Source organism: Monodelphis domestica, chromosome 6, assembly GCF_027887165.1.
Source record: "Monodelphis domestica isolate mMonDom1 chromosome 6, mMonDom1.pri, whole genome shotgun sequence".
Taxonomy (NCBI): Eukaryota; Metazoa; Chordata; class Mammalia; order Didelphimorphia; family Didelphidae; genus Monodelphis; species Monodelphis domestica.
Window position 1 is genome coordinate 223,430,612 of NC_077232.1, and position 6,000 is coordinate 223,436,611.

Here is a 6,000-nt window from a genome sequence, read left to right on the forward strand (position 1 = left end):
TTTATCAGTTAGGGAAAAGCACTTTTGAAATATATAAATATGGCTCAATTTTCTATATATTTAAGCCATAAGACCCTTATCAGAGAAACCTGCTACATCCACATATTCCCAATTTCCTTTTTTCCTTCTAATCTTGGTTGACTTAGTTTTGTTTGTACAAGACCTTTCAAATGTCACTTAATCAAAGCTATCCATTTTACTTTCTGTTATACTCTATCTTTTTTGTGGTCACAAACTTTTCCCTTATCCATTGATCTAAGAGGTGGAATTTTCCATGCTTCCCTAATTTGCTTATATTATTCTTTTTGTCTAAATTTTGGTTTGGATCTGATCTTGGTTTGGATCTTATCTTGGTAAACCTTGCTGTGAAATATTGGTCTATGCCTAGTTTCAGCCTAACTGCTTTTTAACTTTCCCAGTGATTTTTGTCAAATGTTAAGTTATTGTCCCATAAGTTTGGATCATCGGGTTTATCAAACACTAGATGACTCTGGTCACTTAATAACAAATACTGTGTGACTGTTATATTATATAGATCCATCACTTTTTTTCTTTGCCAGTACCAGATAGTTTGGATGACTTCTGCTCTGTAATATATTTTAAAATCTAGAACTGCTCAGCTGCTTACCCATTAAAAAAATAAATTACCTTCATATTCTTGCCTTTTTTTTCAGACAAATTTTATTTTTTCTATGTCTATAAATAAATGTTTGGTAGTTTTATTACTATGGTGCTGAATATAAGTAAGTCAATTTAGGTAGAATTGCCATTTTAATATTTTGTCTTAGTCTAACCTAGAGTAATTAACCTTTCTCAAACTGTTTTCATCTATCTTTGTATGAAAAGTCTTTTATAATTGTGTTCAGTAAGAGAGATTGGGGGGAGATGGTGGAATAGGTTTCTATAATAGAGTAGCAGAAATACTTAACAGAGATGAAAGAGTCTAGTTCCAGGACAGCTTGGGAGGTAGGTCTCTAAACTGGATGGTGGTCTCCTATGATTGAAGGCAAATATCTCCCACAAATACTGTAGAATCAACAAACAACAACCTCTCAGGACAGCTGGGCTACCAAAAAGGTTCACTTTGTCAGCTTCATCTAGAAGTTTATACCCCATGGAAAAATACCATTAGAATCAACAAGTAACAAACCTTGGAGGGCAGCTGGATAATCCTCAGTTCCAGAGAATTTCCACTGATACCCTGTGTTGGGGTTGGGTGGCCGACCAGAGAAAAACTTCCCCCAAGATATAGTGACCAGATACCACTCTGTCCCAGGCTGTGGCTTCAGAAGAGTTGGTGTGAGGGATGAGTACAACCAGGTTATTGTGTTTGCTGGGAAGTGGGGGCTCCTGCTGGCTGTCATTACTCCCAGGGGAACTGAGATCCTAGTTGTAGTTTCAGAACTGAGAGGTGAGTTAATGCTTACAACCACGTACAAACCATAGGGAGTAGTGCTGCTGGGTCCATGGTTCAGACTGAGAGAGGAGCACCTGAGGTTACTCAGATGGGATATGCAAACTGGGGGAGTGGGATCTACAACTGACCCTGAATTATAGAAATTGAAAGAACCAAGAAAGACTCAGGAAATGATAGCATAAAAACTACTTCTCTTAAGTCCTTTTGTCTGATGATAGTATCACAGGAATCCAGGTAGAGCACACAGTTGGGAAATTCAGGAATAGAGGCACTTCTGTCCAGAGACAAGGAGATATTAGGATAATTTTAGGGTTGTGACCTAATCTAAATTATTTTTGGTCACCAGGGAATATCCCAAATAAAATACCTGTCAGTTTTTAAATTTATGGTGATTTAATTAATATAGAGGGAAGGAATTAAGGAGAAGGGAGAGGGAAAAGGTGTAGGATTTCTCTAGCCTGGCCTATGCCAGTGGGAGTTCAAAGCCCTCTGCCACAAGGTCCCTGAAGAAGATTAGTGGCTTTCTAAGAGGATAATGTTTGGAAGGTAAAAGAGAAAGAATCAGCCTAAATTCTGATAGAGCTCAGTAAAGATGACTCACCTGAATGAGGCTCCTCACCTTCCTCCAGTATGGTATCAAGGAAAAATCACTGCTAAACCTGGACAATAGCATCCACCACCCAAGTTTCCAACACGCTCAGCACTCTCCGTCAGCCACCACTCAGCTACCAAAGAAGCTGGAGAAAGTAAGTGACGCAAAATATATAGATGGTTTTTACATCACTTTCCTACGTCTTACATGTACCAATGGTAGCTTAAACTTGACTTAGGACAGCCCAGGAGTCTGTCAGTTATTTCTGATTTGCCATTTGCTAGCACATGTCTGTCATAAGTCATCCTCCTAAATACTTAATCCTTAATATGGGTGCAGACATACTTGATTTTATTGGACTAAGTAGAGTGGGGTAATGTAAAGTTCACAGAGAGGCTACTTCCAGTTCCAGGGCCAGGAAGAGAGTGAATTAAGAGACCAACTGTCAGTCCCAGTTATCCCTTCCCCCACCAACTGTCATTCTTGTCAATATCTTCTCTCTAACATTCCAACTGCTGTTTGTTCAACCTGATTGGCAGAAAATCCAAAACTTGCTTTAGTTTTCCTTTCCACAATGACCAGATTTATGGATAGGAGAAACATTGGTAAATGAAAAAAGAAAGAATACATTGTAAGATTTAAAATGGATAACATTGATTACTTTCTATTAAAAAGGGTTTGCACAAATGCAACCAATATAGGCAAGATTAGAAGGAATAAATAAAATGGGATAATTTATTGAATAATTCTAAAATAGATGTCTTATCTCAAATATACAGAATGTTATCACATTTAGAATATGAGCCATTCCCAAGAGAAAATTGTTTTATTTTAATTAGTTTAGTCAATTTAGAACATTATTCTTTGGTTACAAGAATCACATTATTTCCCTCCCTCTTCTCCCCTTACCCCTCCCATAGCTGACACGCAATTTCATTGGGTATTACATATGTCCTTGATCAGAACCTATTTCCATGTTTTTGGTGTTTACATTAGGATGTTCATTTAGAGTCTACATCCCCATTCATATTCACTCGACCCATGTTTTCTAGCAGTTGTTTTTTCTTCTGTGTTTTTACTCCCAGAGTTTTTCCTCTGAAAGTGGATAGTGTTCTTTCTCATAGATCCCTCCAAGTTGTTCAGGATCACTGCATTGCCACTAATGGAGAAGTCCATTATATTTGATTGTACCACAGTGTATCAATCTCTGTGTACAATATTCTCCTGGTTCTGCTCCTTTCACTGCATCACTTCCTGGAGGTTGTTCCAGTCTCCATGGATTTCCTCCACTTTATTATTCCTTTTAGCACAATAGTATTCCATCACCAACATATACAACAATTTGTTCAGCCATTTCCCAATTGATGGGCATTCCCTCATTTTCCAATTTTTGGCCACCACAAAGAGTCCAACTATGAATAATCTTGTATATGTCTTTTTCCTTATTATCTCTTTGGGGTACAGACCCAGCAGTGCTATGGCTGGATCAAAGGGCAGACAGTCTTTTAGTGCCCTTTGGGTATAGTTTCAAATTGCCCTCCAGAATGGTGGATCAATTCAGAACTCCACCAGCAATACATTAATGTCTCAACTTTGCTACACCCCCTCCAGCATTCATTACTTTCTGTTGCTGTCATGTTAGCCAACATGCTAGGTGTGAGATGGTACCTCAGAGTTGTTTTGATTTGCATTTCTCTAATTATAAGAGATTTAGAACACTTTCATGTGCTTATTAATATTTTTTATTTCTTTAACTGAAAATTCCCTATTCATGTCCCTTGTCCATATATCAGGTGGAGAATGGCTTGATTTTTTGTACAATTGGTTTAGTTCTTTATAAATTTGAGTAGACTTTTGTCAGAGGTTTTTGTTATGAAGATTGTTTCCCAGTTTGTAATTTCCCTTCTAATTGTGGATGCATTAGTTTTGCTTGTACAAAAACTTTTTAATTTGATGTAGTCAAAATTATTGATTTTACATTTTGTGATTTTTTTCTAGCTCTTGCTTGATTTTAAAGTTTTTCCTTTCCCAAAGATCTTACATGTATACTATTGTGTTCATCTAATTTGCTTATAGTTTCCTTCTTTATATTCAAGTCATTTACCCATTCTCAGTTTATCTTGGTGTAGGGTGTGAGGTGTTGATCCAAACCTAATCTCTCCTATACAGTCTTTCAGTTTTCTGAGCAGTTTTTGACAAATGGTGGTTTTTTGTCCCAAAAGCTGGGGACTTTGGGTTTGTCATAGACTGTCTTGGTGAGGTCATTTACCCTAAGTCTATTCCACTGATCCTCCTTTCTGTCTGTTAGCCAGTACCAAATTGTTTTGATGACCACTGCTTTTTAATATAATTTGAGATCTAGGACTTCAAGACCTCCTTCCTTCACATTTTCTTCATGATGTCCCTGGATATCCTTGATCTTTTGTTCTTCCAATTGAACTTTGTTATGGTTTTTTTCTAATGCAGGAAAAAAAGTTTTTTGGTTGTTTAATGAGTATGGAATTTAAAAAGTAAATTAATTTGGGTGGGATGGTCATTTTTATTATGTTACCTCATTCTACCCATGACTAGTCAACGTTTTTCCAATTGTTTAGATCTAGTTTTAATTGTGTGGAGAGTGTTTTGTAATTGTGTTCATAGAGTTCCTGTTTCTAATTTCTTGCTACTGAGATGTGTTGGAGATATATAGAAATGCTGATGACTTATGTGGGTTTATTTTGTATACTGCAATTTTGCTAAAGTTGTTGATTATTTCGACTAGCTTTTTAGTTGATTCTCTAAGATTCCTTAATTAGATCATCATATCATCTGCAAAGAGTGATAGCTTGGTCTCCTCATTGCCATCTTTAATACCTTCAATTTCTTTTTCTTCTCTAATTTCTATGGCTAGTGTTTCTAGTACAATGTTAAATAATAGTGGCATCCTTGTTTCACTCCTCATCTTATTGGGAATGCATCTAGTTTGTCCCCATTGCAGATGATGTTTGCTGATGGTTTTAGATATATACTGTTTATTATTTTTAGGAAAGGCCCTTCTCTTCCTATGCTTTCCAGTGTTTTCAATAGCAATGAGTGTTGTATTTTGTCAAAGGCTTTTTCTGCATCTACTGTGATAATCATGTGGTTTTTGTCAGTTTGCTTGTTAGTATGGTCAATTATGTGGATGGTTTTCCTAATATTGAACCAGCCCTGCATCCCTGGTATAAATCCTACTTGATCATGGTGGATGACCCTTCTGATCACTTTCTGGAGTCTTTTTGCTAATATTCTATTTAAGATTTTTGCATCTATATTAATTAAGAAGATTGGTCTATAGTTTTCTTTCTCTGTTTTTGACCTTCCTGGCTTTGGGATCAGTACCATATTTACGTTGTAAAATGAATTTTGTAGAACTTCTTTGCTTATTCTGCCAAATAGTTTGTATAATATTGGGATTAGTTGTTCTATGAATGTTTGATAGAATTCATTTGTGAATTCATCTGGACCTGGGGATTTTTTCTTAGGGAGTTCTTTGATGGCCTGTTCAATTTCTTTTTCAGCATTTGAAAAGAAAAGACCAGACCTGAACAGAAAATTTGATGCCCAAGCACAGAACTCAAGAGAATCATCAAAAGGTAATTAAAAAGGAGGGAAAATAGAAAAACAAAACAAACAAACAAAAAATTTTTAAGAGACTCAATAACTTAAAATGTTATATATCCCTATAAGAAAAGAGGTCATTGGTAACTCTTAAAAATTGTTATCATCACCTGGCAGCTAGAAGAATTACACTTAGGGGGAATAGTGACCAACAGTATAGGATGAAATTCCAAGACATAAATATGTATATAGATATATGTATGCATAAATACAAATATATGTATATGTATATACACATACAACTAGAGCTTTAAAAGGAGGTTAATACTAAAAGAAATGGGAAATGAAACAAAAGGGGGTAAATTTATATGTCATAATGAAGCTCATGGTGGGATGGTGGAGAATATCAATA

At 36.0% G+C, this 6,000-nt stretch overlaps 1 long non-coding RNA gene across 1 annotated transcript in view; it reads left to right on the forward strand.

The window, feature by feature from the left end:
* Window positions 1–5,761, forward strand: part of LOC107649307 (uncharacterized) — a 69,980-nt gene extending 64,219 nt beyond the window's left edge. The window contains exon 3 of the long non-coding RNA XR_008912968.1: window positions 5,549–5,761. This is a non-coding gene — a long non-coding RNA (uncharacterized LOC107649307). The remainder of the gene's footprint in view (window positions 1–5,548) is intronic.
* The last annotated feature ends 239 nt before the right edge of the window (window positions 5,762–6,000 follow it).